Here is a 12,073-nt window from a genome sequence, read left to right on the forward strand (position 1 = left end):
CCGCTCGGGGACACATCAAGCCGATTCTGTTTAAATGAAATTTGCTACCAGTTGCTGCCCAGGCCCAATTCAAAGTGCTTTTTTTGACATATAAAGCCTTAAACGGCTTGGGCCCTAGATACCTGAAGGACCGCCTCCTTCCATATGAGTCTACCCGGCAATTAAGATCTAGCCAGGGGGCCCTTTTGAAAGAGCCGTCCCTCAAGGAAGTAAGAGGGATGGCTTGTAGACAAAGGGCCTTTTCAGCAGCTGCCCCCAGACTATGGAACGCTGTCCCAATTGAGATCCATCAGGTGCCGATGCTGATGACATTTCAGCACCAGGTCAAAACCTTTCTGTTCCAGAAGGCTTTTAATTGAAAGAATATCAACTGTGGGTCCTGATGGCAATTTTTAGAGTATATATTTTAACTGTATTTTAATTGTATTATTTTTTTTACTGTATTTTAATTATTGTAAGCCATCCAGAGACCTTTGGGTAGTGTGGGCGGCATATAAGTTAAGTTAAATAAAATAAAATAAATAAATAAATAAATAAATCAAATCAATCAATCAGTCAATCAGTCAGTCAGTCAATCAATCAATCAATCAATCAATCAATCAATCAATCAATCAATCAATCAATCAATCAAACACTCTTTGTGGGTCTCTCCCTGAAACACATTTGGAGTGTCCACTTTCTGCAAAGTGCTTCTGCTAGGATTTTAACCAAAACAAAGTTATGGGTCTGTGCAATTTCTCTGTCAGAACAGAACAGCCAAACTGATTTCTGTGCACACTTCAAAGTGTTGGTCATCACTAGCAATGAATGGGAAAGTATTTTTGATGTGATTCATTTCACCACATACTCCATAACCTTTCGGGAGACTAGAAGACCTTTCGTCCAAAATCTGCACATATGTGAGGACTGTGCTACCTTACTGCTCTATGCATCAAAAAGTAACACAAAGGTGTACACTTGTGACCCTGCATACTTGTGTAAAATGCAAGCTGTTGTGGTCGTGGGGGTACATTTTCACAAACTCCTACATGGTGTACAACTGAAAGTGCTCACAAGCTCACTATAGTCAGTGGGATAAACATGTGTACATTGAGAAAAAGAAAGCTAGACATTCTGGAAAACATAAAGGAGAAACATATATGAATCTAGAGCAAGCCTGTCCTAAGACAGGTGACATATTCGACCATTTTTTGGGGGAGCGCCAGTTACGAGTAGAAAAATGTTTTTATCTGTTTCATCCTATACTCATTCCTATATTCTTTTGACATCTCAATAAATGTCAAAACTATCAGGTTGCTGTTCAGGGCAGCACCAACAGGAACTTCGGCACTTACATCTCTCGTCACCAGTGGTCGACTCATTTGGAGAGCACCAAGCCATATTTTAGTGTGAAGGTCATATCTTATTTATGAAGGTCATAGCATTGCCTGATATAATGCAACTGCTTTCCGGAGTAGCCAAAGGAATCGTGTGTTTTTACAGCAGCCGTGAAGCTGTTGCATCAAGATATATGAATGCACCCAATCCTGAATGCTATATGATTTTCTTCTTCTTTTTTTTTCTCTTTTCTTTTCATCTCTTCGTTTTGGTTTTCTTTTTCTTTCTTTGGTATCTTGTGGTTTTTTGTATGTTAAAAAACTCAATAAAATTTATTTTTTTAAAAAAATCCATGCTCTGTGGTTTGAAGGAGGAAGCAGGTGGTTGTTGCTAGCGATCGTCCCATAGATGGTGCTGTTGCCACTTGAGAGGGATTTAGAAGCTGCAAAGTTTATTCTGTGTTTCAACTTTTATTGTTGCCGAACTGATCAATTTTGTTGGTAGTATTAGATTATTTTAGTGCTCAGTTATGCTTGCTTTTTTTTTTTTTTTGATATGTGACTAGCTGGCTCAATAGCCGCGTCTGATGCTGAAGCATGTTTCTAGGTGGCGATATGTTTTGCCGTTCTTCCTGTAATTTGGTACATCTTTAGCACAGCACTCGGCCAACATTCAAAGGATTCCCAATAATAAAAATCAAAGAGCAAAGACAACCATAAGTGTATCTTTAAAGCCACAGAGTAGGTCTTATGCCAGGTTTTACAACTGAGGAGTCACACAGCAGCTTGATAGGATTTCAGCTGATTGAACGCATGGAAGAACTTTAGAACAAAAGGTCTTCATTTTGCGTTTCAGTCGTAGGTTGAAAATGTATATTACAAATGGATGACTATCTTACTGACTTCTGATTCACCAGTTGTTAAAATTTAAGTTTCTTAGCTGAGCATCGGAAACTTGATCATACAACTGAGTGTAGGTGCCTCCCATATCTGTTTACCTCCATCTATCACTTGGGATGTGGCCCCCATGGCCCATTTGAATTGATTCATCTTCCAACTTTTTAAATATCAGTGTTAAGTTACATGGTATATAAATCAGCAATTTATTTCTGGTAATAAAAACCAGTTTTGATGAAACAGAACACACATGAAATCCACTTGTTTTCTTTCTTTTTAAGAAGCCCGCTGTTTGTACACTTTGTTAAAAAGTGATGCATGGCTAAATCAATGGCAGAATGCATCAGATAAATTATTCCTAATATCAAAGAGGCACCACATGGCGTCATATATTCTGAAGAACAAAAGTGGGGGAAGCACTGTAGAGGAAAGCAGAAGTTAAAATACTGTTTCATTGCCAGAAAGGAGTTGCAATATAGAATGTGTTGATGAAGTGATGCAGTGATAAATTCTCAACAATACCCCCCCCCAAAAAAAAACTTTGTGGTCACAGTGCACTAAGCAATGCATCGCTAAACATTTTTAAAAGGATTTTTTTTAAAAAAAAATGGATTGGCCAAACCATGCTGCCAGTGGAACTTGAGATCAACAAAGGCACAAAGTAAATCAATGGCATTCACAACCACTAACCTGAATTGAAATAAATCAGTTTGCGAGCCCCACACCCAGGACCACTGGAAAGATTAGGTAGGCTGTGACATTAAAAGAGAGGATGGAGAAAACCCATGCTCTATTTTCATCTCCTTTTTGAAAACTTTTCCCTAACGAATTCAGCAAAATTCTAATACCACGCTAGGTTGATGTATTGCCATTTACTTTAACAACAAAAGAGAAAGGAAAGTCACTGCAGCTCAATGAGTGATGGCCATGGGGTGGGGAGTGGGGACCATGACATCTCCATGGGCACTGTCCCAGTAAGGCAGTGCAGCCCCAGCAGAGCCCTGACTGAGGAGAAAGATGGGAAAAGTGGGAGATAACTTGCCTTCCCTCTCCTCATTCTTCACCCCAATATTTTCCCCTTGAGCCATCATTGTCCTCAGCAGCTGCCTCCATGCTCATGAGTAAACCAGGTAAGCTTCCATGTGAGTGAACTGGGTAAACTTGCTCACAAGAAAATGGGTGATCCAAAGACCTGTTGTGGACCCTTTTCACTGGAGAATAAAAATCTCCAATGTGAACAGAAGAATCATTCACGGGAGAAATAAAATAGATTGCCCTGAAGTTAAGGGCCTTTAAAGTGTGAACCAGACCACTCCATCTTCCGCTATCTGGACAGGCCCTCCAATGCCATTGGTATTTCTCACTCCCTGTAATGAAGAAGCGGGCATCGGCCGAGAAATCACCAGCAACAGAGAAATCAGGTGAAATGATCTCCGTTGATGTTCTTCTAGGTGGAGGAGCTCTATAGCTGCCTTTGTTCTGTATTCTTAATTGGCTTATTAAGTGTTTCTGTAAGCCACTTTTCAAGGAATCATCAAAACTGGTTCAGATTTTAAACTTCTCTCCCCCCTCCCAAATTAAGAATAAGTCTTTTTTTTAAAAAAAAGGTGGGGGCAGTATCCTGTTCAGTACTTGCAGGTGTGGAGTCCCAACTGAAGGTGCTGCTCTAGCGATCTCAGTAGATATTTGTGGCACATAGTTATGCATCTGCTCATAAGATCTAGTCACAGGACAAGACTCATGACTATGCCCAGCCAGCATTTCATGAAACTTCTGCAGCAGATTTTGCAGCTGGTGTTCCAGAAATAGTCCACAGGGTGTAGTGCCTGTGCAGACGAATGTTCAGGAGGTCTAGGGATGTATACAGCAAGCCATATTCCTCCTCGTGCTCAATGTTTAAGAGGCTATAAAACGCTTAGGTCATTGTTGGACACTCACAAGGCACCAGAGGTTTTGAGAGGCTCCTTGGGGAAGGTTTCCACTGCTGGGAGCTCTCAGGATGACTGGCTGAGATCATTTGATTGGGTACCAGGATGTATACTCCAGAAATCTTGAGGTGAGAAGTTCAAAAAGTGGTAAGGAGCAGCCAGGTTGGAGATTCCTAACAATGTTATGCTGTGATGTCTGACTCTGCTACCCTTTGATGTCTAGCTTTGTTATCCATTTGCTCATTACCGAGATGTTCTGCTATCATTTTGCTAGTTAGAGAAATGCAAACATCTGAGAAGTTGGCCAGCGGAGAGATTTACAGAATGAAAGATGCATGTTCTGAAAATAGCATGCCAGGTTTCACGCCATTCATGAGCCTCAGTGGAGACTGAGGGTGCTGTGCAACTAATTTCCATGTTTGTGTGTGTGTGTGTGTGTGTGTGTGTGTGTGACCTGTTAGTGTTTGCCAAGGGCTGCCAGCATGCATAACAGCATGAGGTTTCTCTCTGGCATGCTGCTGTAGTGCTTGTGCTTTGCTGTGTCTTGTTTCTTTAATAATGTCCTGTGACCTTTGCCTTTAGGAATGAATTGCCAACGAGGCTTTGTCTACCTTGAGAAGACACAAGATACTGGCCTAGATTTTTTTCTCTCTTCAGAGCACCTCTGATAGATCACGAAACAGAACGGTTGGGTTGGAAGGAGCATAGAAGAACATGAAGTCCAACCACCTGCTCAAGGCAGGAATCCAAATCAAAGCAGATCCGACAAAGGGTCGTCCAATTTTCTCTTGAATGCCTCCAGTGTTGGAGTGCTCACCATCTCCCAAGTAGTGTGTTTATAATTTCAAGATCCATCTCTTGGTATTAGAGATGGGGACGACTATAAAAACAGATTGGTTTTTCCGACAAATATAACTGATTCGTTAAATATTCATTGATTCGTATTTGGGGGGTGTCTATGGTTCCATAGGACCCCCCCCAAATACGAAGGGATTAAAATTTACCTATTTTTATTTGTCCTTCGTATTAAAAAAACCCACAATTCTGCCTACTGCCCACTGATCAGCTGATCGGCTGCAGAAGGGCAGCCCCCCACAGGAACCCAATACCACAGCTTACCCCCACCCCCTTCCTTTCCCTACCTTAGGCCCCATGCCACCCCACCCCCACCAACACCCTCATACCTTAATAACTGCTGCCGAGGTCTTCCGGCCTCGGAGCCGTGGCATGTAAAAATGGAGACTGGCTGGCCTTTGCAAAGATGGCAGCTGCAGCTTCATTTAGGGTAGGGAAGCTGCAGCTGCCATCTTTGCAAAGGGCAGCCTGGATTCCATTTGCCTGCCTTAAGGGAATCCAGGTTGCCCTTTGCAAAGATGGCAGCTGAAGTTTCCCTACCCTAAATGAAGCTGCAGCTGCCATCTTTGCAAAGAGCAGCCAGTCTCCCTTTTTACACACCGTGGCTGCAAAGGCCTGATGGAGACTTGGCAACTGCTATTAAGGTAAGGGGGTGTTGGTGGGAGTGGGGTGGGGACTAAGGTAGGGAAAGGAAGTGGGTGTGGGGGTAGGTTGTTGGTGTGGCTGGCTGTGGGGGTGGTGGCTGCCTCTCAGCTTCTGATTGGCAGCGGGTAGGCAGAATGGGTTTCTGTGCCGTGTGGTAAACTCTCCTAGGGACCCAATTTGTGGGTGAATAATTCGGATGTCCAATATCCAATCTTCACCAAAGTTGACAGGCATGTTGGAGAAAGACATAGGAAGCTCCATTGTGATTCTAGGTTCTCTAAGTACCTGGGGGGAGTTTTCCTGGGGCATCCTCTTTGTGACTATATAACTTGGGGGTCCAAGATGCAATGTTCACCAAACTTTCTGGAGTTGTAGGAAAGCATCTGAGAAAGCTTCCCTGCAAATTTGGTGTCTCTTGTCCATTGGAGACAGTGCGATACCTGTTTAAAGTGCAAATGGATCGACGGATTGATTTGTCGATTTGTTGAAGAATAGTCATATACTGTATTCGTATTCATTGATCCGTTAACCTTGACGAATAACGAATCAAAATGAATCGCATTTTTTTATTTGTCGCCATCTCTACTTGGTATATTTTCTGATAATGCTACTGAAAATGGCATAGGAATGGCACCAAATCAAGCTATTTTCTGTGATATGAAAACATAAGGAAAGCAATAAGTTTCTTCCCACTCAGAAAAATGTTGTACTTTCAGAAAACAAATTATAGCACACACTTCTAGATATTTAAAGATGCAGCTGCAGACAGTGAAATGTACAGAACCTCTGTGAAAGGAGAAGACAGAATAAAGGTTGCTCTTTTTTAAGCTTTTGTGAGAAAGAAGTGGAATTCTTGTTCTTCTTATAATGTAATGAAAGTGGAGGATTGAAATTGTAGAATTTATGTCAGTGGTCTCTGGACTGGAACTGGATCATGGGATTCAGAGATAAACAATCTTTTTGTCCCTGGGGGCAACATCTAGGTTTCTGTGCATCTCTTTGTAATAATGCGGGGGTTCTGAAATCCTTTGCACTTCCTATTCTAAATCACCAATGGCAAATTTATAAAGGCTGGATTTCAGAGTTTGAAAACAAAGGAGAAAGCCCGTTCTTATATGCTTGAAAGTGGGCCCCTTACAAATATCTTCCCAAAGGCCTTTTTTGTTGTATGGACAACATCACACCAAGATTAGGTGACCCACCCCCCAGATAGTAATGTAGTAGGCTATGCAGAGTTCCATCATTCTGCTTTGACTTATGTAATGACCCTCAGCCTCAGACTCCTTGTTTTAGGAGAGCATCCAAGCCTGAACACCACAACAAAGCTGTACCTGCCCCCCCCCCCGCAAGACCATCGTGCATTGGTCTTTGTGCTAGTGCAGTAGATTGGGTGGGTTCTGGTCAGGGACTAACAGTCTAATCTGGGGTCCCAAACATCTTTCCTCAGTAAGAATAACCACTGTTTCCTTCCACAAGAGGAAGGAAGGAAGGGATGTCACAGGGAGTTGCACAGAAGCTCAGGGTGGAGGATTGCTTGAGGTGTTCTGTGTCACATTCAACACCAGAAGGGTTCCCATATTGCAGCTCCATAGGATCACCTTATCCCTATTAGTCATGTTACTATGGAAATCTACAATCTGCTTGCATTGACAGCTTGGTATAATAAGAAAGGGAAATGAAAACAAGTTAAAGGATGCTGGCTAGCTCAGTGGGTTAGGTATCTAGCTGCAGAGCCAGAGGGTGGGAGTTTGATTTCCCATCTGTGTGTCCTTAAGAGGAGCTGGACTTGATCATTCAGGTCTGCAGTTCAAAGGTGGTTGTTGTTGTTGTTGTTGTTAGAGAGGAGTACTACTACTACTACTACTACTACTACTACTACTACTACTACTACTACTACTACTACTACTACCACACCACCACCACCACCACCACCACCACCACCACCACTACTACTACTACTACTACTACTACTACTACTACTAATACTACAGTGGTGCCTCACTTAATGATTACTTTGTTAAATGACGAATCTGCTTGACGATGAGGTTTTTGCGATCACTTTTGCGATCACAAAATGATGTTTTAATGGGCAAAATTCGCTTCCCGACTATTGGTTCCCTGCTTCGGGAACCAATTCTTCGCATTACGACAATCAAAACAGCTGATCGTTGGGTTTCAAAATGGCTGCCGGCTGTTCAAAATGGCTCCCCGCTGTGTTTTAGGATGGGTTTTTCGCTGCACAGGCATCAGAAAATGGCTGCCCTATGGAGGATCTTCACTGGACGCTGAGGTATTTCGCCCATTGGAATGCATTGAGCCGGTTTTCAATGCATTTCAATGGGCTTTTTTATTTCGCTTGATGAGGATTTTGCTCTACAGCGATTTCGCTGGAACGGATTATCCTCGTCAAGCGAGGTACCACTGTAGTATAATGTATGCTGTCCCCTCATTTAGATGGCAATTTTCACATCTATCCTGGCCATAACACTATAGAGTTGGACTTTAGCTGTTTATTACATCATCCTTAATAATTATGGATTGTTTGCTGTGTTTTTTTTTTTTTTTTTTGCTTCTGTCTACACAACATTCCTAACTCTCCCTCCCTCCCAGCTCTCGTTCCATTTTTCTCTCTCACTTTCAAGGACTTCCAACAGGGTTTCCAGATTGTAAAACAGATCTAGGTCCTTACAGCAGAATAGTTCCAAGCTGAGCTGAGACCTAGAGCTAAAGCAAACTATTTTCTGAAGCACCACAGCCTTACGAAAAATGGCTGTAAATAATCTTTACAAATATATTTTAAATCATATATGACCCGTCATAGAGCAGGAGAAACCCTATCACCTGAGCATTCTTTTCACTGCTTTCCATTTCTGGTTCTTATCACCAGTTTCAGTACGATTAATATGCATGTCTCATTTAACTAGCCTTCTGGTTATTTTCAGATTAGCCAAAAAAGAGGAACTACAGTGAAAAAAAAAAATTGTCTGCTTTTATGCAACTTCAGATGGACCTTTGGATGTTTCAAATGCTTCTTTGTCTGTTGTTGGATGATTGAAGCCATCAGAAACCCCACAGAGGCCAATGATACAATTTGAAGCAGACTTTTCATGTGTCTCTTCATCATGATTACAATAGGCTAAACCCTCAACATCAAGAGCTGTTTAAAATAAGGCTGGAAAGTCTAGAAGGTGTGCATGGACCTCATTTCTTAGCCCCTTTCACTGTATTAAAAACTGCTTTCTTTATCAGGGCCGATTTTAATGCACTTCTTTTAAGAGTATATTATCCACGCAAGACAGTATATATTGATTTCTCTTGGGAAGCTGCTTAATGTTGTATCATCATGTAACAGCTTTACATTTTCAATGCTGATTGACGTGTGTGAGAGAGACAGACAGACAGAAAGATATATATATTCATTGACTTTTGAATATAGCTGTTTCTGGTCTTCATACTCAAGTTCAACCTTTCCAGCTTTTATGTAATTGTCACAGTCCAAAGCTACTAATGAGCCTTGATTACACCATTGACATAAATATTGTTTTTAACACTCTCTAAGCATATTTAAGAGAATGGCACAGGACTTGATTTAAAGACTCATTTCAGTTCTATGCACAGAACTAATCACTGGATTTGATTGAATACTCTTTTCAGAGAATCTTTTCCTGCTCTGAAACTTAGAAGTGGTAATTATATGGCCACCGGGCAATTTCGAATAAGCCACCGGAAATATTTTGAACTTTTAGATTGTGAGACAAAGATCTGAGAAGATGGTTTTTGTTGCTCATTCTTTGTATGGATATTGATGTACAAAAAGATCCCCTCTTAAAAGGCTAGACATTCCTGAGAATAAAAAGTTATATGTAACTTTTTCCATTCACACTTTGTTCTAATTCGTTAATTTGTTTTACTTTTATTATTTCAGACAAAAAAAACAAAAAACAAAGCAGAACAACAAAAAAAGCACAAGTAACAAAATTGTGGTGGCTACTATATTTCAGTTAAAGACTACTATATTTCAATGTGAACTTTCATGAATCAAGTCCACTTCCTCAGACATAAGAGTGAGACTTGATGACTGTCGTATTTATACCAGGTGGGAATACAGGTAATGGGCAAAGTGACCGTGGTTTGGCTATCAGGCTGTCAATAACAATACACAAGTGGCACACTGTGTGAATCAATGTGGTATTTCACCCTTGACTTAATGACTTAAGAATCCTTTAATATTCAGTCCTTTTAAATGGGTCTCCACAGCATCAATATATACTTGAAAGCATATCCAGTTGTTTCCCTTTGAAGCCTTGTTTTGCAATGTTTCTCATCCAGAAGTATGACTTTCAAATAACTTAAGGAGTGTCCAGGTAGACTGAAGTGTTCTGAAACAGATTTTCTATGGCTATTCCTGATGTCAATTCTATGTCATTTAATTCAATGGGACTTATTCCCAACTAGATATGTTGAAGACTGCAACCAATTTTACTTGTGGATTGTTAACCTGCTGTCTCTGCCCTCCCTTCTCTACCAATTGCTTGCAACAAAGTCAAATGGCTGAGCCATTTTTTATTTTATTTATTTATTTATTTATTTATTGTATTTATACCCTGCCTATCTAGTCATTTCGACCACTCTAGGCGGCTTACAACAAATGATAACAAGTTCTAAAAAATTTATAACAATTAATTAATTAGATGATTCTGTAAGATGGGAAAAATAAAAATAAATCAAATAAAGAGAGGAAAAAAAGGAAAGAGGACAGGAATTAACTGGAAGGGAAGGCCTGCCTAAACATCCATGTTTTTAGTTGGTTCTTAAAAGTACCCAGCAAGGGTGCAGCGCGAATCTCCGGAGGCAGGTTATTCCAGAGACGAGGAGCCACCACTGAGAAGGCCCGGTTTCTAGCTCTTTCTTTCCGGGCCTCCCTTGGCGTCAGGCTCCTCAGCCTCACCTCTTGGCTCGCGCGGGTGACACGGGTAGAACTAGTTGGGAGTAAGTGTTCCGCCAAGTATCGAGGTCCTAAACCGTTTAGGGCTTTATATGTAAGCATTAACACTTTGAAGTCAATGCGGAAACGGATGGGCAGCCAGTGCAGCATGGCCAGAGTAGGAGAGATATGCTGGTATTTTCTCACTCCAGTAAGGAGTCTGGCTGCCGCACTCTGCACCACTTGAAGTTTCCGCATCAGCTTCAAAGGAAGCCCCACGTAGAGCGCGTTACAGTGGTCTAATCTAGAAATTACGAGCGCAAGTACTAAGGTAGTGAGTGCCTCCGTGTCTAGATAAGGTCGCAGCCGGGCAATCCGCCAAAGGTGGAAAAAGGTGGTGCAGACTACAGACGCCACCTGCGTTTCCATGGTGAGCATCGGGTCCAGGTGTACCCCCAGGCTGCGGACCCCACTCTTCGCGGCCAGGGCCACCCCCCCAAACATGAGGGAGTTTCCCATGCCACCATCCACAGGGCCACCCACCCTCAGAACTTCCGTCTTGTCCGGGTTCAACCTCAGCCCGTTCTCCTGCATCCACTGCTGTACGGCCCCCAGGCAGCGCTGGAGGGACAGGATGGCATCACCTGCAGTTGGTGAAAAGGAAATATAGAGCTGGGTGTCATCGACATATTGATGACACGATGCTCCACATCCCCTGATGACCCCACCCAGCGGCCTCATGTAGATGTTAAACAGCATTGGGGAGATGATCGACCCCTGTGGAAGCCCACAACTGAGACTCCACGGGGCCGAAACACTCTCCCCAAGCTGCACGCTCTGGGGGCGGTCCTCCAAGAAGGAACGGAACCAATTTTGTATTGAGCTTCTGCAAGTGCTGGGAAAATGATCACTTATTGCTAGGTGTTACACATGCACAACAAGGAAAGCTGCCACATAGAAAGAATCAAAGTGTTTCCACCGAGCAGTGTTGTAAACAATGAAGACCAGCCATAGCACCCGGTGTCTCTGGGTAGCCACTAGAGTCCTGAAGTCCCAGTATGAAAAGTAATTTACCATCCTTACTTTTCTTTTAACTCAGAACATCCATTATGGATTACTGCCCCTTTCATAATTACAATCCCTAGTCCCCATCACAAATGGGATTGTGTTTATTCACCATGAATGAGGAATTAATGGAAGAGGAACAAAACTCTGGGAGCAAGCCTGTCATAGAGCAGTTGTGTTTGGTTTTATGGTAACTGTGGAAGTCTTACTAGGCCTGCTCCAAGCTGAGCTGGTGGTCAATTAAAAATGAATTTTCTTGAACCTCCTTGAACAGGTGTATAACTCTTGCCATGGCAAGTCGATGGGGTAGAACTGAAAGGACTTTACCCTCTGAGAGATAAACATTGTCAACTCTGGAGAAAGCTGTTCCCAGAAGAGCTCCCTAAAAATAAGGCAGCCAAAGGGCCTTGCCAGGGACCGAAACGGTCATGGCCCATGACAGC

At 42.3% G+C, this 12,073-nt stretch overlaps 1 long non-coding RNA gene across 1 annotated transcript in view; it reads right to left on the reverse strand.

The window, feature by feature from the left end:
- The window catches only part of LOC140701711 (uncharacterized), a 135,249-nt gene that overhangs the window by 98,183 nt on the left and 24,993 nt on the right, over positions 1-12,073 (reverse strand). The gene's annotated exons all lie outside the window — the stretch shown is intronic.

The sequence above is a fragment of the Pogona vitticeps genome, chromosome 1, assembly GCF_051106095.1.
Source record: "Pogona vitticeps strain Pit_001003342236 chromosome 1, PviZW2.1, whole genome shotgun sequence".
In the NCBI taxonomy this organism is placed as follows: domain Eukaryota; kingdom Metazoa; phylum Chordata; class Lepidosauria; order Squamata; family Agamidae; genus Pogona; species Pogona vitticeps.